Below are 23,437 nucleotides of genomic sequence, written 5' to 3' on the forward strand. Positions count from 1 at the left end.
TTATTTTCCCTACAAGATACTAAAGAGGAGGATTTCAGGCCAGATGGGAGAAAATATAATTAATAGCAGGTGTAATTTTGGTGTGTATATTAGTCTGTTTCACACTGTGGATAAAGACATACCTGAAACTGGGTAATTTATAAAGAAAAAGAGGTTTAATGGACTCACAGTTCCACATGACTGGGGAGACCTAACGATCATGGTGGAAGGTGAAAAGCACATCTTACGTGGCAGCAGACAAGGGAGAATTTGTGCGGGGAAACTACCCCTTATAAAACCATCAGATCTCATGAGACTTATTCACTATCATGAGAACAGAACCAGAAAGACCCAACCCCATGATTTCATTATCTCCTGCTGGATCTCTCACAAAACACATAGGAATTATGGGAGCTACAATACAAGATGAAATTTGGGTGGGGAACACAGCCAAACTGTATTACTGTGAACATCAAATTAAACCAATTGGTCTCATTCAGTCCAATACTCAGTGCATTGGTACATCTCAGGACACTGGCATTAATAGGATCCTTACAACCTTGTAAGGAAGCAGATTACCTGCTCTTGACTCATATTAATAGAAAGCCTTCATAATAAAATGTGATCAGTTTCACGGTGATTTTAATCTATTATCCCTAGGTCTATTCTTTGGCCCTTCAAAAGAAAAGACCTTCCACAGAATAACTCTTCGAATATTCAAAGGAAGTTCTCATGTTTTTTCTTTTCCCAACTGGTATCCTGTGCCTTTTCTGTCTTTGCTCTCCTTTTTTCGGTTTTGATTTCTGAAAAATTAGTTTCACTAATTTTGCAAACTTGTGAATGCATATATCCTTACATCTAATGAAATTTGATTTTTTCTGTTTTTGCTAATTTGGCTTCAGAGAAATTTTATACTGCAATTTCATAGAACCATGAAAAATTGGTTTATGTGAAAAAATGCTAATGGATTCATGCATGCCTTTCTAATAAAAACTAATTTCCATTTGTATGCTTTAAACATATGTCAAAGACCAGATCAATAGAAATGTTATCACTCTAGTTTATTCTCCACTAAGATGCTTGAAATTTGCAGCCAATTAACAAAATAGAAAGCAAAACAACTCTATAGGTCTAAATTTGCTTTAGGATACAAAATCAAGAAACAAAGAAGTACTGATGTCACCAGCTTACAGCTAGCAAAAATAAATATTAATGAAGAGGAACTTTATTCTAACCAGATCTTGGAAATGCTCTTAAAATTGCATTTATAAAAGACAGGAATTACATTATTAGATTTAGAAGTTTTACAATACAATCATCTATTATACATTTTAATGTATCCTTAGTTCTTCCACTAGATTACATGGTATATGTTTTCAAAAATCATTTCTGTACTTTGAAATGTCTACATTTAATGTCTTAAGGTTGTCAACAGTTTTACATTAGATTCAGTTCTTCTAAAAGTAAATTGTATTTATGGGAAACAGGAAAGCTATCATGCGACATGAAATGCCTGGGCAGTGACAATTAAGCCCTAAAAAGGGAAGATTTCCTTGTTCCTAAGAGTGTGGTACCAGCTAATCAGCAGGTCAGAGGCCTGGCTGAAGGCCAGAGATTTTCAAAGAGAAAGGGAAACAAAGAGATACTACTAGACGTTATAGTCAGATGAACAATAGAGTGCATCCCACCGTCTCTAGTGGTGCTTTTTTCTTTTTCTTTTTTTAACTCCTACCCAAAAACTAGAAAAGAAAACTGAAAACGTCCTTAAAGAGCTTCCACAGCTTATCATTGGGAAATCTTTGGGATATCTTTTTAGAAGGCTAAGGAGGCAGATGACAGGAACTCAAGAAAAAGGAAAAACAAGGGGGAAAAGAAATGGCTTTGGCTTTGAGAGACTTGGAAAAATACAACAATACAATGTCACTGATACTCCTGAGTATGGAGACAGCAAAAGTCATGGGAGATTTCATTGATAAGTGCTAGAAGGACACTTACATCACTCACTCTTAAATACTCTGGTATGAAAATGGATGGACAAAAAAGACTTAGCCAATCTTTGGACCTTATACAGATTCACACTTAACTCTCATTACTGAACCCTCAGCACAAAGTCAAAGAAGACACAGAATAATTTTTAATGATTTAGGAGACAAAAGGCAATCAGTAACCATCTCTCAAAGAATTTATAAATTTAATTTAACAAAGAGGTTACAAATATTTAATCTATACAGACTTTTTTTTTGTTGTTTTGTTTTGTTTTTTGTGATGGAGTCTGGCTCTGTTGACAAGGCTGTGGTGCGATCTTGGCTCACTGCACTCACCGCCCGAGTTCAAGTGATTCTCCTGTCTCAGCCTCCTGAGTAGCTGGGACTACAGGTGTGCACCACCTTGCCCAGCTATTTTATTTTGGTGTTTTTAATAGAGACAGGGTTTCACCATGTTGGCCAGGCTGGTCTCAAACTCCTGTCCTCAAGTGATCTGCCCAACTCTGCCTCCCAAAGTGCTGGGATTACAAGACTGAGCCACTGCCCATGGCCCTAATCTATACAGATTAATCGGTTATGAAAAAATCAAAGTTGTTCTTGGGAAATGTTGATTCACTCATTCATTTGTTTATTTATGCATTTATCCAAAAATTTATTTGAGCAATTAAATTGTTTCAAATATTCCAAATGCTAGAACTTGTTTGGTAAGTCATGTGTTCTTTTGAATATCTTTTGGTGGTATACGTTAACTCTGAAATAAATATAGAAATTCCTTTACCTGGGTTCAAATGTCATAATACTGTAATTTGATCCAGTAAAAGATTAAGACTCAAGTCAATAAGTCTGTACCTCTATTTAATTTTCCTAGTTAGGTGAAAGCATTGGATTCTTAAATATGGAATATGGCTTTAAATAATTGTATACATTAAATTTTCCACTTTTTCTCACATAAACAGAAGTATAGTGTAAAGAGATCACAAAAGACATGAGGTAAGGTCATCTAAGGCAACCACAAAGATGATGTTCTGATATGAAAAATTAATAATATAATAATTTTGAAGAAAAGAATAAGTCAATCAACTGTAAGGTTATTTTGCTATAAAGACTCCTAGCATTATAGTCAAGATATTAGAATTCTACTACAGCAATCCTACTTATCTAAACATATCTATTGTGTTCTTAGTTATTTTATAGAATCCTATTTAATAAAATAGTCCTTTTAATAATAATAAAAGAACTAAAGTTCTTTCTTAACCCTTTGTAATGTTTGTTCAATAATAATAAAGATAGCCCCAAAGTGTGAGCTGGGCAAAAAATGTGCCCAGTTAGCAAATACATTTCTCAGATTCTTTTGCACAGAGCTACATATACCATGTGACTACCTTCTGGCCAAAGAAATGTGAGACGTTACAGATAACAACTGGTATACACTTTCCAATTCTCTAGTTTCCTGTCCCACTGGCTGGGAGTTGGTGACAAATAGAGAATCTACCTTGGACTCAGAAATGAATGCTGTAAATTAAAGATGGTGGAACCTATAAAACAACCCTGGACTACACCTCTGTTTTGTTATCTCAAAGATAAATTTATTCAAATCATTCTATTTTGGTTTCCTTGTTACTGCAGCTCTGTGTATCCCTTAACTAATGTAAAACTCAACTCTGCATTAACTTGCTTTTAGCATGTTGAAAAAATTATTTCAATTATTTGGGTTTCAGTGGGCTGGATGTACTGGGAAGATTTTTCCAGCTCTGAATGTTCATAAGCCTAAAACTGAAGTTGGTTATGCTACTATAGAAAACCACTGGCATTTCTTATCACAACAGTCCCATCCTCATATTACCTGGAGAATCAAATTAATTTAGCAAGATAATTGTATTGCTATTTTTTGGTAAGCAAAAGTTCCCCTTCAAAGTCTATTCTTTCAGCCTTCACGGCCTAAGGCCCATTCTTTGAAGCTGTATGACATTAACATACTTCAGGTTATAACCACTAATTGTCCCTTCACCTACATGAAATGGGTGGTAAGAATAGGAAAAGATCCAGAAAAAAAAAAAAAAAAAAAGCAAGCTGAAGAAAAAAACATTAGTGGAGAAAAAGGTAGGCAGTAAGCCCTTTTTTCCTTGGAAATGAGAGAGAACAAAAGAGCAAATTTAAAATTTGTAGGGACTCTCTCGTCTGACATACTTAAGAAAGAGCAAATTCACAGTGGATGGCTGAGAAAATTGTTCATTTTCAATAGAGCTGTTAGAGATTATGGAGACCAACTGATTACAGTATATTACTAATGAGGTCAGGGTTCAGTCCTCATGTGGGACCAGTTTACTGTGCCCTATTCCACAGCCACACAGCATGCCCCTTACTTTGGCCAGCTGTCTCTAAAATGCATGCTCTTTGTCACAAATGGGACCAGGTGTATATGGATCCATGAAAATTTATTCTCACCACCAGGAAAAATTCTTAAGGCAGATGGTGGGTCAGTAATGTCACTTGAGCGTATAAAGGATGACATGTGTTCTCTCACTGAAAAGTAAAGTGGAGATTTGTCAGTTATACAATTGTACTGTAATTGAATATTTGAGCCAGAAACCCAGTTGGGTTTAGTTGAGGGAGTCAATTGAGGGATGATGTCATTTACTAGAGAATCTTCCACTTCAGGGTCTCAAAGATGGTGGTAATCCAAGAGAGACTCTGGTCTTTTGTATAACAATTGGGAGTGGTAGAAATGGTGATAAACCAGACAGTTCATGCTCCGTCTAATGTGACAGAAAAATACAGTACCAAGAGTACAATTACCAACCTCCTGAAACATATGGGCTTATTATCCAGAGGAATCAAAAACACATTGTGGGTGGATCTTAAATGCCTGATGATACAACAAAATATATTGATTTTATGAAAAACAATTCTAATACTTTGTACTTGTTATTATAATTATGTGTTTTAATATATATCCCATCACTAGATGTTGAATTCCACAAAGAGAGCACAATGCCTTGTCCATCCTTTCAATACCAGAGTGTAATATGGCATATAGCACCTCATACACAAAAGGTACAATTTTTCTAATGCATGGCTATAGTGTAAACACTAAAGGTATAACAGTCTCAATTGTCTATAATATTAATTTCACTTGCATAAACATATTTAAGTTCTAGTGTGTTAAAAGTTTATTAGTATAAATATATATAACCAGATATGCAAAAGCATATTCTCAGTAGAAGAGGACACAAAAGTTCAATTAATCTATATAAATTACAACAATGGAAAAACAAATCTTCAGTCTTACTTTCACTAGACTTTACTGTGGTAGTAAAAGGGACTTCAGTTTTTGGTATACATATAAACAGAATCATTAGGGAAAGTATTTGCTTAGTTGCTGGATTTTATGCAAACGAAAGCAGATGAGGATAAAACAGAAATAAACAGTAATTAAATTACACAGAAATTTCGGGATGAAATAAAACAATTCTTTACAGTTTCTAGGTAATGGCAAAAGTGTTTCTGGCAAGAAAAGCATAATTAACAGCAATGTTAAAGCTCTGCTTTACATTCATTTGGCAATTGAGTCTACTAAGTTGAAAGCTGTTAAGTAGAGTATTTGAGTTTCATATTAATTTGCATTTCACTTGACTGCTTTTTAGTGTTTTGTAAGCATGAAACAGAGAGGTCTGGGTTCAACACAACAAATTACTGTTCAAAATAAAAAATTACTACCCAAGCAGCTTTGTGTTTCTACTAGGTTTGTCATGCTGTGACTAAACCAAGTAAAAAAAAGAAAGAAAAAGAAAAAGAAAACGAAAGAAAGGAAAAAGAAGTGTTGATTCTTTAGAGGCATTTCAGCACCAGATCTGCGCTATCAAAAATAGTCCTCAAACATAGTTAGAGTTATCTAGAAATTCAGCAGTTTGCAAACAAATGCACTAGGGAGTAGTTTTTTCACACTAAAATATTTTTGTTACACATCAGCAAGTCCTTGAGGAGAGCCTGCTGGCTCCAAAGGCCTGCAGTTTGCTGTTGAAATAGCAGAGCAATAATATTTAGCCAGTGCTAACAGGGAGGTGGTGATATGACTGCTCTTTATAGTGACAACTACATTTGACAAAGAATGGTGCAGCCACTGGGATTACAAAGCATGACTTTGTTTTAATCCTTTTTAATATTATTTTTTGAAGTGTTAAGTATACATGTCACCTATTCTTTTCATAGGCATTAATCACAAATATAGAATGAAGACTATTCATTTCCAAAACCAATTAATCTTATTGTGTGAGTACGTGTGTATTTGTGCTTGTGTATTTGTGATGTGGTTTGGCTGTGTCCCCACCCAAATCTCCTCTTGAATTATAGCTCCCATTATTACTATGTGTCATGGGAGGGACCCAGTGGGAGGTAATTGAATCATGAGGGCATGTCTTTCCCAGGCTGACCTCATGATAGTGAATAAGTCTCACAAGATCTGATGGTTTTATAAAGGGGAGTTCCCCTGCCCACGCTCTCGCCTGCTGCCGTGAAAGACATGACTTTGCTTCTCCTTTGCCTTCTGCCATAATTGTGGGGCCTCCCCAGCCATGTGGAACTGTGAGTCCATGAAACCTCTTCCATTATAAATTACCCAGTCTCCAGTATGTCTTTATTATTAGCGTGAGAACAGACTAATATGATTTGTGTTTATGCAGATGCATGTATTTACCATCAATTCTATTACGGTTAACAATTGGTAATGGTTAAATTAGAAGCATAGAGAATCTTGCTACAGGTAAGGGTGTTATTGCTTGGCTCTATTAGCTTTCTGCACTGTGGAAAACTGTGTTATTTCAAGTAGCTTACAAGGACAGAAAAAAACTGTGTTATTTCATAATGTTCTTTAAGTTATTGAAATATTTCAGCTTGCTTCTTTCTATATCAGCTTCCTTCTATATGTTAACATGGACTTACGTAATTATATGCTAATCTAATTAGTTCATATGCCTATGATGTAAGCTAAAGTATTTTAATGTTGCTTGACTCCTGACCCTCTCATTTTAATATTCTTATATTTTTCACTAAAAACCTGAAAGAGGACAGTTATGTAAAAAACACAGCTTTAATAAGCAAGAGGATGGCAACTCTTTATTGAAGGAGCTTTCCTATTGGCAGCCATCCAGATGGCAAATAAAGCTGTTTAAATATTTGCTTATTAGTGAAATGAAATGATATCAGTTAATTCATTCCCATTTCATGTTTTCAATGCTTCAAAGCAACTTTATAATACACACTCTAAAGGTTTCTCTGGAGCTCTTGTGCTGTGATTCATTTTCTTTTTCTCTCTAACTTGATATAAATTAACAAAGCTATACAGAATAAGGTGTTGGACTTCTCCTAAAATCTTCCTAGTCATTTCTTTGAGAGTTTTGCTGTAAATTTTAGGACTGCAGAAATCACACAATGTGCACCCTTAGCAGGACCCAGGGGCTGAGATATGTTAATGAAAGATACTGAAGATGTCAGGTAGCTGATGTATTCCAGCACTATTTAGGGAGGCTCGGGGCCTATGGCACTGGAAGAAGCTGCTGTGTAACAATAGGTTATCTTGAGACATTCAGACAGGGAGATAAAATTTCATCTGTTTCATATTAATCCCTAAGGATAAACAGTCTTTCCTGTTGTATTGGATAAGCATTTGTTTTGTGAGATTTAGCCTAATTGTGGGCAAATTGAGAGAAATTAGCATCGAATTATTGTGGGAAAGGAAGAAAAACGGGAGGCTGTAAGAATGGTAGATGGTGTCTATTGCATTTTGGTTATACATACAGTTCTGTCCTCTAATCCACCTTTACTGAGGTATCTGCATTTGGGTGGCCATTAATAAAGTTGACATTTTCATTCTCTTCTTTTTGCCTAGGATTTGCCATGGGGAACATAGAGAGCAAGAGGGTGAGTAATTGACATCTCCAAATCTCAACGGGAATCAGGATCTTTCATGTTACGTTCCTTCAGGTTAAAGACTTTCTATTATTTTTGTATTATTTCCTGTATAATGTCCAGCACTGTATTAGGTAAAATAAGTATTATGGACCTATTTCTTGAATGCATGTCCCAGTGACTATGAGGTTTTTACTTTCTGACTATTGCCCCAAATTGTCCTTTATTGTTTTTATTATTTTCTAAAAAGAAACATAGCTAAAATTGGATCATAAGCCTTTAGAGGAAGCAGAGTAAAAGAGTTTTCATTTAATCAAACAGATTCTGGGCCCCAACCCCATGCACGTATCACCATCACCTGCTTTTACTTAATGTTCCCCAAAAACAAAAACAAATAAATATTCTTGTTACAATACAGGAACAACATTAGTCTTGGGGTATCACCACAGGTCATTGTTATTTCCAGCAAAAGGCAAGATTTGGAACAGAAATCCAAACAATTATCCATTCATTTTGAATGTGATCCTAATGATTCTGCTTAGAGAAAGGTCAGATGACCTCTCACTTTTCCTTTCAATTATGATTGCATGATGATAAATTTAGAGCCAAGGGGATTTTTGAAATACTGGCTAAATTCCTGTGCAAACAATACATTAAAAAAAAAATGTGTTGAAATGACTTCAGAAGCTGTGCCCACTTTTGCAAGATTAATTTTGCAAACACACAGTTGATACATACTCCTTCAGGGTCTCAAGTACTACATATGGCAAAAATGTTTTCAGTGGTTTAGATCTATATTAACTTATCTGTCAATAATATTCTGCTTTTCATGAAGTCTACTGCCTAATTATTGTCAGTCTTTTTTCTCAATGCAAATTTAAGGATATTTTTAAGAGAGAGATTTGAAGTTTTTGTTTGTTTGTTTGTTTGTTTTGAAACAGTATCTCTGTCGCCCAGGCTGAAGTGCAGTGGCATGATCTCAGCTCACGGCAACCTCCACCTCTCAGGATCAAGCCCGCCTGTTAGAATGATTCTCCTGCCTCAGCCTCCTGAGCAGCTGGGATTACAAGTGCCCGCCACATGCCCGGCTAATATTTGTATTTTTAGTAGAAATGAGGTTCCACCATGTTGGCCAGGGTGGTCTTGAACTCCTGACCTCATGTGATCCGCCCAACTCAGCCTCCCAAAGTGCTGGGATTACAGGCTTGAACCACCACACCCGTCCTAAAGTACTTTTTAAAAATACTGAATTCACATCCTTCATAGATCATGAGGGTTCTCGCTCATCTCCTGTGAGAATTTGTTTCACCGCTGAGTTTTCATCTGGAACATTTTTCTGTAAGGTCTATATTGCTCACTGTGCTAGCCATCTCAAAAATGGCCCCCAGTGATAATGACCTTCTGATATTTACCCCTTTGTGTAGTCCCCTGAAAAACTATCAAGATTGGGTTATGTGGCCGGGCACAGTGGCTCACACCTGTAATCTCAGCACTTTGGGAAGCCCAGATGGTCGGATCACTTGAGGTCAGGAGTTTGAGACGAGCCTGGCCAACATGGTGAAACGCCATCTCTACTAAAAAAAAAATACAAAAAGTAGCTGGGTGTGGTGGTGCATGCCTGTAATTCCAGCTTCTTGGGAGACTGAGGCAGGAGAATTGCTTGAACCTGGGAGATAGAGGTTGCAGTGAGCAGAGACTGCGTCACTGCACTCCAGCCTGGGTGACAGAGTGAGACTCTGTTTCAAAACAAACAACAACAACAACAAAACCAACACAAACAAACAAACAAAACGACTGGGCTATATGACTAATAGGATATGGACAAGAGTAAAGAAATTGCTACTATCACTCTCCTTTCTGAGATTGCTCACTTACGGGGAAACTAACTACATGTTATGCAGCTCTACTGTAAAAATGTACATGGTGAGAAACCAAGACCTCCTTCTACTAAACAGGAGCCACTTGCCGGTCATGTGAGTAAGCCATCATGGAGATGGGTCCATGTTTATAACTGGTATCATATGCCTGTCCCACTGCTGTATTTTGAGAGCAGAAAACTCATTTCTTGAGTGTCACAGGTTCGCAGAGGAAGAGTTGTACCCCTGGATGAATTATACCTGGAGCCTCACTCATATCCAATTTAGATAATGTACATAAGAGTTGGAAATTTTGAACTTATGAGATCTTGGATTTTGAGTTGAAGCTGTAAAGGATTGAGACTTTTGGGAACCCTGAAGTGCAGTGAATATAGTTTGCATATAGGACATATGTGAATCATTGGGGGGTTAGAAGTGTCCTGTGATAGATACCCCCACATACACACACAAGATGTCCACTTTTTACTCCCTGAAGCTTGTGAATATGTTACCTTACTTGGCAAAAAGAAAAAAAAAAGGGAAAAAAGAAAATTGGCAGTTGTAATTAGGTTAAGGGTCTTGAGATTGATAGATTCTTTGGCTAGACCTACTGTAATCCAGGCTCCTTGTAAGAGCAGAGAGGCAGTACACTGGAGTCCAGAGACAGATTTCAAGATCCTGTGCTACTCGCTTTGATGATGGAGGAAGAGGTCATTAAGCCAAGGAATGCAGGTGGCATCTAGAAGCTGGAAAAAGCAAAGAAACATATTTTGTCCAACAGCCTCCAGAAAGAGAAGAATGAAATACAATTTACCATGGAATGCATTGTGTCATTACTTAAATTGTTATTTAAAATTTTTTTTCTTTTTCTTTTCTTTTATTTTATTTTTGTATTATACTTTAAGTTCTAGGGTACATGTGCATAACGTGCAGGTTTGTTACATATGTATACTTGTGCCATGTTGGTGTGCTGCACCCATCAACTTGTCAGCACCCATCAATTCGTCATTTATATCAGGTATAACTCCCAATGCAATCCCTCCCCCCTCCCCCCTCCCCATGATAGGCCCCAGCGTGTGATGTTCCCCTTCCCGAGTCCAAGTGATGTCATTGTTCAGTTCCCACCTATGAGTGAGAACATGCAGTCTTTGTTTTCTGTTCTTGTGATAGTTTGCTAAGAATGATGGTTTCCAGCTGCATCCATGTCCCTACAAAGGACGCAAACTCATCCTTTTTTATGGCTGCATAATATTCCATGGTGTATATGTGCCACATTTTCTTAATCCAGTCTGTCACAGATGGACATTTGGGTTGATTCCAAGTCTTTGCTATTGTGAATAGTGCCGCAATCAACATACATGTGCATGTGTCTTTATAGCAGCATGATTTATAATCCTTTGGGTATATACTCCGTAGTGGGATGGCTGGGTCATATGGTACATCTAGTTCTAGATCCTTGAGGAATCGCCATACTGTTTTCCATAATGGTTGAACTAGTTTACAATCCCACCAACAGTGTAAAAGTGTTCCTATTTCTCCACATCCTCTCCAGCACCTGTTGTTTCCTGACTTTTTAATGATTGCCATTCTAACTGGTGTGAGATGGTATCTCATTGTGGTTTTGATTTGCATTTCTCTGATGGCCAGTGATGATGAGCATTTTTTCATGTGTCTGTTGGCTGTATGGATGTCTTCTTTTGAGAAATGTCTGTTCATATCCTTTCCCCACTTTTTGATGGGGTTGTTTTTTTCTTGTAAATTTGTTTGAGTTCTTTGTAGATTCTGGATATTAGCCCTTTGTCAGATGAGTAGATTGCAAAAATTTTCTCCCATTCTGTAGGTTGCCTGTTCACTCTGATGGTAGTTTCTTTTGCTGTGCAGAAGCTCTTTAGTTTAATCATATCCCATTTGTCAATTTTGGCTTTTGCTGCCATTGCTTTTGGTAGTCCTTGCCCATACCTATGTCCTGAATGGTACTACCTAGGTTTTCTTCTAGGGTTTTTATGGTGTTAGGTCTAACATTTAAGTCTCTAATCCATCTTGAATTAATTTTCATATAAGGAGTAAGGAAAGGATCCAGTTTCAGCTTTCTACTTATGGCTAGCCAATTTTCCCAGCACCATTTATTAAATAGGGAATCCTTTCCCCATTTCTTGTTTCTCTCAGGTTTGTCAAAGATCAGATGGCTGTAGATGTGTGGTATGGTATTATTTCTGAGGACTCTGTTCTGTTCCATTGGTCTGTATCTCTGTTTTGGTACCAGTACCATGCTGTTTTGGTTACTGTAGCCTTGTAGTATAGTTTGAAGTCAGGGAGCGTGATGCCTCCAGCTTTGTTTTTTGACTTAGGATTTTCTTGGCAATGCGGGCTCTTTTTTGGTTCCATATGAACTTTAAAGCCATTTTTTCCAGTTCTGTGAAGAAACTCATTGGTAGCTTGATGGGGATGGCATTGAATCTATAAATAACCTTGGGCAGTATGGCCATTTTCACGATATTGATTCTTCCTATCCATGAGCATGGTATGTTCTTCCATTTGTTAGTGTCCTCTTTGATTTCACTGAGCAGTGGTTTGTAGTTCTCCTTGAAGAGGTCCTTTACATCTCTTGTAAGTTGGATTCCTAGGTATTTTATTCTCTTTGAAGCAATTGTGAATGGAAGTTCATTCATGATTTGGCTCTCTGTCTGTTACTGGTGTATAAGAATGCTTGTGATTTTTGCACATTAATTTTGTATCCTGAGACTTTGCTGAAGTTGCTTATCAGCTTAAGGAGATTTTGGGCTGAGACAATGGGGTTTTCTAAATATACAATCATGTCATCTGCAAAGAGGGACAATTTGACTTCTTCTTTTCCTAACTGAATACCCTTGATTTCTTTCTCTTGCCTGATTGCCCTAGCCAGAACTTCCAACACTATGTTGAATAGGAGTGGTGAGAGAGGGCATCCCCGTCTTGTGCCAGATTTCAAAGGGAATTTTTCCAGTTTTTGCCCATTCAGTATGATATTGGCTGTGGGTTTGTCATAAATAGCTCTTATTATTTTGAGGTACGTTCCATCAATACCGAATTTATTGAGCATTTTTAGCATGAAGGGCTGTTGAATTTTATCAAAAGGCTTTTCTGCATCTATTGAGATGATCATGTGGTTCTTGTCTTTGGTTCTGTTTATATGCTGGATTACGTTTATTGATTTGCAAATGTTGAACCAGCCTTGCATCCCAGGGATGAAGCCCACTTGATCATGGTGGATAAGCTTTTTGATGTGCTGCTGAATCCGGTTTGCCAGTATTTTATTGAGGATTTTTGCAAGGATGTTCATCAGGGATATTGGTCTAAAATTTTCTTTTTTTGTTGTGTCTCTGCCAGGCTTTGGTATCAGGATGATGTTGGCCTCATAAAATGAGTTAGGGAGGATTCCCTCTTTTTCTATTGATTGGAATAGTTTCGGAAGGAATGGTATCAGCTCCTCTTTGTACCTCCGGTAGAATTCAGCTATGAATCCATCTGGTCCTGGACTTTTTTTGGTTGGTAGGCTATTAATTAATGCCTCAATTTCAGAGCCTGCTATTGGTCTATTCAGGGATTCAACTTCTTCCTGGTTTAGTCTTGGAAGAGTGTTAGTGTCCAGGAAATTATCCATTTCTCCTAGATTTTCTAGTTGATTTGCATAGAGGTGTTTATAGTATTCTCTGATGGTAGTTTGTATTTCTGTGGGGTCTGTGGTGATATCCCCTTTATCACTTTTTATTGTGTCTATTTGATTCTTCTCTCTTTTCTTCTTTATTAGTCTTGCTAGCGGTCTGTCAATTTTGTTGATTTTTTCAAAAAACCAACTCCTGGATTCATTGATTTTTTGGAGGGATTTTTGTGTCTCTATCTCCTTCAGTTCTGCTCTGATCTTAGTTATTTCTTGCCTTCTGCTAGCTTTTGAATGTGTTTGCTCTTGCTTCTCCAGTTCTTTTAATTGTGATGTTAGAGTGTCAATTTTAGATCCTTCCAGCTTTCTCTTGTGGGCATTTAGTGCTATAAATTTCCCTCTACATACTGCTTTAAATGTGTCCCAGAGATTCTGGTATGTTGTATCTTTGTTCTCATTGGTTTCAAAGAACATCTTTATTTCTGCCTTCATTTTGTTATGTACCCAGTAGTCATTCTGGAGCAGGTTGTTCAGTTTCCATGTAGTTGAGGGGTTTTGATTGAGTTTCTTAGTCCTGAGTTCTAGTTTGATTGCACTGTGGTCTGAGAGACAGTTTGTTATAATTTCTGTTCTTTTACATTTGCTGAGGAGTGCTTTACTTCCAATTATGTGGTCCATTTTGGAATAAGTGCGATGTGGTGCTGAGAAGAATGTATATTCTGTTGATTTGGGGTGGAGAGTTCTATAGATATCTATTAGGTCCACTTGGTGCGGATTTTTGAATTTCCAGCTTCTCTGCCCTGCTTCTTCCCCATCTTTGTGGTTTTATTTGCCTCTGGTCTTTGATGATGGTGACGTACTGATGGGGTTTTGGTATAGGTGTTCTTCCTGTTTGATAGTTTTCCTTCTAATAGTCAGGACCCTCAGCTGTAGGTCTGTTGGAGATTGCTTGAGGTCCACTCCAGACCCTGTTTGCCTGGGTATCAGCAGCAGAGGTTGCAGAAGATAGAATATTGCTGAACAGCGAGTGTACCTGTCTGATTCTTACTTTGGAAGCTTCCTCTCAGGGGTATACTCCACCCTGTGAGGTGTGGGGTGTCAGACTGCCCCTAGTGGGGGATGTCTCCCAGTTAGGCTACTCAGGGGTCAGGGACCCACTTGAGCAGGCAGTCTGTCCGTTCTCAGATCTCAGCCTCCGTGTTGGGAGATCCAGTGCTCTCTCCAAAGCTGTCAGACAAAGTCGTTCAGGTCTGCACAGGCCTCTGCTGCTTCCCCTGTTGTTTTTTAGCTGTGCCCTGTCCCCAGAGGTGGAGTCTACAGAGACAGGCAGGTTTCCTTGAGCTGCTGTGAGCTCCACCCAGTTCGAGCTTCCCAGCGGCTTTGTTTACCTACTTAAGCCTCAGCAATGGCGGGCGCCCCTCCCCCAGCCTCGCTGCTGCCTTGCGGTTAGATTGTAGTCTGCTGTGCTAGCAATGAGGGAGGCTCCGTGGCTGTGCGACCCTCCCGGCCAGGTGTGGGTATAATCTCCTGGTGTGCCCGTTTGCTTAAAGTGCAGTATTGGGGTGGGAATTACCCGATTTTCCAGGTGTTGTGTGTCTCAGTTCGCCTGGCTAGGAAAAGGGATTCCCTTCCCCCTTGGGATTCCCTTCCCCCTTGTGCTTCCCAGGTGAGGCAATGCCTCGCCCTGCTTCAGCTCTCGCTGGTCGGGCTGCAGCAGCTGACCAGCACCGATTGTCCGGCACTCCCCAGTGAGATGACCTCAGTATCTCAGTTGAAAATGCAGAAATCACCGGTCTTCTGTGTCGCTCGAGCTGGGAGTTGGAGACAGGAGCTGTTCCTATTCGGCCATCTTGCTCCGCCCCCCCCTTAATTTTTTTTTTAACCTTTTTTGCTTATTAGTTGTTTGAGTTTAGGAATCTTGTGCTGCTAGAATTAATTACACCTCCATCACCATTGGATCCAGCTGGTGTTCAATCAATAATACTTGTTGATTGAATTGGTTATAAATTTCACTTTTTTTCTTTTTTCTTTTTTTTGTTGAGGTGTAATTTACATGAAAGAAACTGGACAGGTTTTGATTTTTTTTTCCATTGAGGTGTAATTTACATAAAATAACATGCATAAAATAACATGCATAGGTTTTAAGTGTTCATTTGAATGAATTTGTCAAATGTATATAGCAAAGTAACCATGGTGCAAAACAAGATACAAAATATTTCTATAATCCCAAAAGGTTTCTTGTGTGCTGTACAGTCATCCCATTTTCCAAGAAGCAATTATTTTCAGATTTCTTTTACACAACAAAATGTTTATTACTAGTTGTATCTTGTGGTAAGATTACATAGTAACATAAATTATTTATCTATTCTCTCATATTGTTAGACATTTATTTAACAGTATAAGGAATTGATTACATTATCAGGAGCAGTGCTCCTGCTGTGTAGTACTGGCATTTTATATCCCTGCCAGAAACATACAAGAGTTCCAATATGATCTATGTCTTTGCCAGTATTTGGTATTGTCAGAGGTTTTAATTTTAGCTATTCAAATGCAAATGAAGTGATATCTCATTGTTGTTTTAGCTTTCATTTTACTGGTTGCTATAGTTAAGATGTTTGCCCCTCCAAATCTCATGGTAAAATTTAATCCCCCGTATTGGAGGCGGGCCTAATGGGAGGTATTTGGATCATGGGAGTTGATACCTCATTAATAGATTAATGCTCTTCTAGGGGGAGGGGAAGTGAGTTTTCCCTCTTTTAGTTTTGTGAAAGCTGGTACCTTCTTCTCCTCTTGGTTCCACTCTAGTCCTGTGATCTCTATACACCAGCTCCCCTTCACCTTCTGCCATGAGTGAAAGCAGCCTGAGGTCCTCACCAGAAGCAAATGCTGACCTTGTGCTTCTTGTACAGCCTGTAGAACTGTGAGCCAAATAAACCTATTTTCTTTATAAATTACCCAACCTCAGGGATTCCTTTATAACAACACAAAATGGGCTGTGATACTGATGAATATTGGTGTTGAAGACTGTATTAGTCCATTTTCATGCTGCTAATAAAGACCTACCTGAAACTGGGAGGAAAAAGAGGTTTAGGGAGGCCAAAGCAGGTGGATCATGAGGTCAGGAGTTTGAGACCAGCCTGGCCAACATGGTGAAACCCTGTCTCTACTAAAAATACAAAAATTAGCCTGATATGGTGGCGGCACCTGTAATCCCAGCTACTCGTGAGGGTAAGGTAGGAGAATCTCTTGAACCCGGGAGGCGAAGGTTTCAGTGAGCTGAGATCATGCTATTGCACTCCAGCTTGGGTGACAAGAGCAAGACTCCATCTCAAAAGATAAAAGAAAAAAGAAAACCAGGTTTAATTGGACTTACAATTCCACATGGCTGCAGAGGCCTCAGTATCATGGCCAGAAGCGATGGTAAGAGAAAATGAGGAAGAAGCAAAAGCAGAAACCCTTGATAAACCCATCAGATCTCATGAGACTTATTCACTATCATGAGAGTAGCATTAGAAAAGCCCCCATGATTCAATTACCTCCCCTGGGGCCACAATGTGCAGGAATTCTGGGAGCTACAATTCAAGTTGAGATTTGGGTGGGGACACAGCCAAACCATATCATTCCACCCCTGGCCCCTCCAAATCTCATGTCCTCACATTTCAAAACCAGTCATGCCTTCCCAACAGTCCCCAAAGTCTTAACTCATTTCAGCATTAACCCAAAAGTCCACAGTTCAAAGTCTCATCTGAGACAAGGTAAGTCCCTTCTGCTCATGAGCCTGTAAAATCAAAGCAAGCTAATTACTTCCTAGATACAATGGGGGTACAGGTATTCAGTAAATACAACTGAGTCAAATGGGAGAAGTTGGTCGAAACAAAGGGGTTACAGAGCCCATGCAAGTCTGAAATCCAGCAGGGCAGTCAGATTTTAAAGCTCCAAAGTCATCTCCTTTGGCTCCAGGTCATGCTGATGCAAAAGGTGGGTGCCCATAGTCTTGGGCAGCTCTGCCCCTGTGGCTTTGCAGGGTGCAGCCTCCTTTCTGGCTGCTTTCATGGGCTGGCATTGAGTGTCTGCAGCATTTCCAGGTACACAGTGCAAGCTGTCAGTGGATCTACCATTCTGGGGTCTAGAAGACAGTGGCCCCTCTTCTCACAGCTCTACTAAGTAGTGCCCCAGTAGGGCCTTTGTGAGGGGCCTCTGATCCCACATTCTTCTTCCACATTTCCCTAGCAGACGTTCTCCATGAGGGACGTGCCCCTGTAGCAAACTTTTGCCTGGGCATCCAGGCATCTTCATACATCTTCTGAAATCCAGGCAGAAGTTCCCAAACCTCAATTCTCAATTTCTGTGGACCCGCAGGCTCAACACCATGTGTAAGCTGCCAAAGCCTGGGGCTTTGACCCTCTGAAGCCACAGCCCGAGCTCTACATTGGCCACTTTCAGTCATGACTGGAGCAGCTGGCACACAGGGCACCAAGTCCCTAGGCTGCAAACAGCACAGTACTCTGGCCGTAGCCCACATTACCACTTTTTCCTCCTGGGCTTCCAGGCCTGTGATGGGAGAGACTGCCATGAAGGTCTCTGACATGGCCTGGAGACATTTTCCTCATGGTTTGGGAATTAACATTAAGCTCCTTGCTACTTATGGAAGTTTCTGCAGTCGCTTGAATTTCTCCTCAAAAAATGCATTTTTATTTTCTACTGCATCGTCAGGCTATACGTTGCCTGAACTTTTATGCTCTGTTCCCCTTTTGAAACAAAATGCTTTTAACAGCACCCAAGTCGCATTTGAATACTTTGCTACTTAGAACTTTCTTCCACCAGATACCCTAAATCATCTCTCTCAAGTTCAAAGTTCCACAGATCTCTAGGGCAGGGAAAAAAATGCTTCCAGTCTCTTTGCTAAACATAACAAAGGTCACCTTTGCTCCAGTTCCCAAAAAGTTCCTCATCTCCATCTGAGACCACTTCAGCGTGGACCTTATTGTTCCTATCACTATCAGCATTTTTGTCAAAGCTATTCAACAAGTCTCTATTAGGTTCCAAACCTGTTTTCTTTTTCTGTCTTCTTCTGAGCCCTCCAAAGTGTTCTAATCTCTGCCTATTACCCAGTTCCAAAGTTGCTTCCACATTTTCAGATATCGTTTCAGCTGCAACACACACTGCTGGTATCCATTTACTGTATTAGTCTGTTTTCACACTGCTGATAAAGACAGACCTGAGACTGGGAAGAAAAAGATGTTTAATTGGACTTGCATTTCCACATGGCTGTGGAGGCCTCAGAATTATGGTGGGAGGCAAAAGGCACTTATTACATGGCAGAGGCAAGAGAAAAATGAGGAAGAAGCAAAAGTGGAAACCCCTGATAAACCCATCAGATCTTGTGAGACTTACTCACTATTACGAGAACAGCACATGAAAGACCGGCCACCATGATTCAGTTACCTCCCCCGGGATCCCTCTCACAATGCGTGGGAATTCTGGGAGATACAATTCAAGCTGAGATTTGGGTGGGGACACAGCCAAACCATATCAAAGATTTTTTCAAGATATCTGTGTATGTTCTGTTTCAAATGTCTATGCAAGTCTTCTGTCAATTATTGTCGAATTATTTAAAAATTTGTTATTAAAGTATGAATTATTTTTAAATGCTGAATATAATTTATTTATTTTCCTTTTTTATTTCATGATATTTTTGTCTTGACTAAGACATATTTCACTATTTCAAGGTTCCCAAGATATTCCCTTATACTTTTTTCCTGAAAAATTATATTAATTGATTTCATATTTCAATTTTTGTTTAATATAATTTTGGATAGGAGGTAAAGTATGAAACAATCCTCTTTTAAATTAATACATATGCTGTATATGGATGTCCACTTAATCCGGCATTATTTGAGTAAAATATTTTATTTTCTTCAATGAATTGCCTAAGTGTCTTTGTTGAAAATCAGTTGATCATATACATTCAGGCCCATGTTTTGGCTCTATGTCCTGTTCTATGGACTTGTAAGTTCATGTTTAAGCTAATATTACAGTGGTTAATAGTAGCATTACAATTAGTCTAGAGATTAGGTTGTATAAATATTTGTAATTGGTTCTTCGTTATCAAGATTGTTTTAACTCTTCTGGATACTTTGAATTTTTAAATAAATTTTAGAATTTGCTTATCATTTAAAAATCCTTATGGAGATTCTGGTTGTGATTGGATTGGCTTATAGATTATTTTGGAGATCTCTATGAACATGATAGGGTTTTCTATTTTCTTAGGTTTTAATTCATTATTTTAGTAATGATTAGTAGTTTTTAGAGTAGAGCTTCTTTTGCACCATTGCATTTTTATCCCTAAATATTTCATAAGTTTCTGTAATTTTAAATATTTTTAAACTCAATTTTTAGTACTGTTGTGTAGAAATAAAAAATTAATTTTGGTATGTTGATCATCTAACTTGCAACTTTGATAACTTCCCTTATTATTATGTGGATTTAACTTTGCTGTCATTGTTTCCTTAGGGTTTCTTAGAAACACAGTTTTGTCACATGTTAAAAAAAATAAAAAATGGATGCTTTCACTTCTGCCTTTCAAACTTGGATGCCCTTTAATGCTTTTTCTTGTCTTAATGCACTGGTTTAGACTTCTATTAAAATAATGAATGGAATTGTTAAATCTGCACATCATTGTCATCTTCTCACTTTTGGGGGAAAATGTGTTATGTTTCCCTTTTAAGTATGATGTTTGCAGTACAATTTATTCCTCCAGTCTAACTGAAATTTTGTAACATTTGATAGACATCTCCTCTTTTCCCATCTCACCCTCCCTCCTTGCCCCCTAGCCTTATTTCTTGCAACCAAGAATCCTAAATAATGCAATTACTCATAGCAAGTGGGACCTATTATGTATCCTGTTGTAATTGATTTCCCCAGTAACATACATCCATCAGTTTGCCCCTTGCTATAAGTCTCAAGAACTCCATATACAGAATATCTGGTGTTCACATATTACCTACTTGAATGTGTTTTATGCATTTTCTTTTTTTTTTCATTGCAAATACATGTAAAAATATAGAAAAGCACAAATAATAATATAATAACAATGTTTATAATCTTATCTTCCTTCCAATAATCCCTACCCATATTTCCAGAGACAAAGACCATCAAGAGGCCAGTGTGTGCACTTCTAGTCAGTTTTTATCCTTTTACCTACATGTATATTTATTTGTTAACAAATTTACTTTGAAGAGTGGCTTTTTTTTTTTTTTTTTTTTTTTGAGATGGAGTCTCGCTCTGTCGCCCAGGCTGGAGGGCAGTGGCCAGATCTCAGATCACTGCAAGCTCCGCCTCCCAGGTTCACGCCATTCTCCCGCCTCAGCCTCCCAAGTAGCTGGGACTACAGGCACCGGCCACCTCGCCCAGCTAGTTTTTTGTATTTTTTTTTTAGTATAGACGGGGTTTCACCGTGTTAGTCAGGATGGTCTCGATCTCCTGACCTCGTGATCTGCCCGTCTCGGCCTCCCAAAGTGCTGGGATTACAGGCTTGAGCCACTGCGCCCGGCCTGAAGAGTGGCATTTTAAAAATACATATTATAGGCCGAGCATGGTGGCTCATGCCTGTAATCCCAGCACTTTGGGAGGCTGAGGCTGGCGGATCACCTAAGGTTGGGAGTTTGAGACCAGCCTGACTAACATGGAAAAACCCCGCCTCTACTAAAAATACAAAACTAGCCGGGCATGGGCATGGTGGTGCATGCCTGTAATCGCAGCTACTCAGGAGGCTGAGGCAGGAGAATTGTTTGAACGTGGGAGGTGGAGGTTTCAGTGAGCCGAGATCACACCATTACACTCCAGCCTGGACACAAGAGTGAAACTCTCTCTCAAAAAAAAAAAAAAAAAATATATATATATATATATATATATTTATATATATACACACATATATATATAAAATGACTTGCTTCTTTCTGTTTTTATTTGGTCCTTAAAATCAATCTCTCTCTACTTGCATGTCTCTATCTCCCTGTATATACTATTTTTGATCATTGTTCCATTAATAGTCCATGTTCTTATTATCTGTTTCTCTAATGATGGGCATTTAGTTATTTCCAAATTTTTGTTACTACAAACAATGCTGTGATTGATCATTCTTCCTACATTCAGCCATCTGCTGTGATTTCTACCACCAGACGATTATCATCACAGTTCTGGATGCCTGTCTCTAATTGCCTGGCTGGCCATCCTCCCATTATTTGTTACCTAGACCTGTCATCATGGGTCTGTCTCTCCATGGTATGTGTGTTAGCACTCAATTTTTGAAGTTACATTGAGAAATTACCTAATTCAGTAACCTGAAATTGAAGGCTTCTTGTATCTTTTTCAGACCAAGGAGTGTGTGTACAAGATCATGAATAAATAAAATCATTATCACTTCTTATGATTTCTAGTGTTTTCCCCCCCTCACCCCCGCTCAACCAGTGATTCTCAAGTAAAATTTGTAGCTGGTGTGCTTCATTATAAAATGACTTGGCTATTTAATATCTTTCACAAATCCAGTATAGAAGTAAATGATACTATTGTTTTCATAGTATTTGTTTTTGACGTTGTAAGGGAATCTAATTCAAGAGAAGGAAGGCAGTCAGGCATTGTTTAAAGAACAGTAGTTTCTTTGGTTCTGTAATAAAATACATGTGCACTTGTTAGTGATTATCTATGACTAATTCACTCTGAAAAAAATGAGGATCAGAATTTACTTATAATTGTTGTTGTTGGCAATATTATAGTCTTGTTATGTTTCACCATTGAGTTTATGCCTGTGGCTTCTCTGTTGGACTCCCAACCCCAAGGTAGTTTCAGATTTTATATCTAAAAAACACATGTCCAGGCCCTGAAACATTCAAATGTGATAAAAATCAATTTTACCTATGTTATTCCCAGCTGAGTGCCACTTCTGATGTACATCAGCTTCAAAAGAAATTAAAAGATAAGTAACATGATTACAATCAGATTAGCTTGTCTAGGCAGACAAATGAGATTGCAGAGTTGTCTGAGTGAAGATACTTCCTAGTATCCTCCTAGAGACCAGTCTACATCACATTAAACAAAAATGAGTTTCCAATGTGTGTACTATATAGCAAAGTGGATAAATGAAAACTCCACCTTGTGAGTGAATATGAGTCAAGGAAACTTATTTTGTGACTATTTGATAATTACTTCCTGTCATTCTAACACTATGTGGTGTCTAAGAAAAAACAGGAGCATTTTCTGAGACTGCTTTTTTTGCTCAAACTAAAATAAGTATTTTTTTAAAATTATTATTAATAGAACCCATGAAGATCAAGGAGGGAAACCGGGGAGAAAATATCTTGACTCACAAGTTATTCTCCACTGTAGAACAGGATAATGAAAAATGTTTACGGGGCAGTTTAAAGGGGGATCACATCTAACCAGAAGAAAAGAGGGACATACATTAATGAACACTAAAAAGACAATACGCAAGAAACAGAGGTAGGTTCAGTTTCAATTAATGTGAGATCCATAGTGAAGTAAAAAGCTCCTGACTCTATTTATCTTACTTATAAAATGACTTTTATTTTTCAGCCCAGAAAAAAAAAAAGAACAAGTAAAGTTATACAGGGCAAGTAAAAAATAATTGGGCAATGTTTATTCAAGCTAGTGTGATAATGTCACCCTAAACCATTTTCTTTTCAGTCTGTAATTATTTGGGGCATTAAGAAAAAATAAACAGGAAATTAAAATAATCAAATGCCTTGATTATTAGACAACTCCAGGATTAAGAATACTCTAGGAGCAAGTTTTAAAAATAAAACAAAAAGCAAAGTGCATGACAGAGCTATTGAAGTTAAGAGTAAAGGTTATTGTAATCCCAGCACTTTGGGAGGCCGAGATGGATGGTTCCTGAGGTCAGGAGATCAAGATCATCCTGGTTAACACAGTGAAACCCTGTCTCTACTAAAAATACAAAAAATAAGCCAGGTGCGGTGGCACGCACCTGTTGTCTCAGCTACTCAGGAGGCTGAGGCAGGAGAATTGCCTGAACCTGGGAAGCAGAGGTTTCAGTGAGC

General features: G+C 38.4%; 1 long non-coding RNA gene across 1 annotated transcript; it reads left to right on the forward strand.

Annotated features, from left to right (window-relative positions):
• The first annotated feature begins 2,421 nt into the window (after nucleotides 1-2,421).
• On the forward strand, nucleotides 2,422-21,756 carry LOC117085252. Its single transcript, XR_004437895.1, has 4 exons — nucleotides 2,422-6,545; nucleotides 7,849-7,943; nucleotides 21,542-21,644; nucleotides 21,736-21,756. It is a non-coding gene; the product is annotated as an uncharacterized LOC117085252 (long non-coding RNA).
• Nucleotides 21,757-23,437: the final 1,681 nt, after the last annotated feature.

This window comes from Trachypithecus francoisi, unplaced genomic scaffold (assembly GCF_009764315.1).
Source record: "Trachypithecus francoisi isolate TF-2019V2 unplaced genomic scaffold, Tfra_2.0 Lachesis_group1, whole genome shotgun sequence".
Taxonomy (NCBI): domain Eukaryota; kingdom Metazoa; phylum Chordata; class Mammalia; order Primates; family Cercopithecidae; genus Trachypithecus; species Trachypithecus francoisi.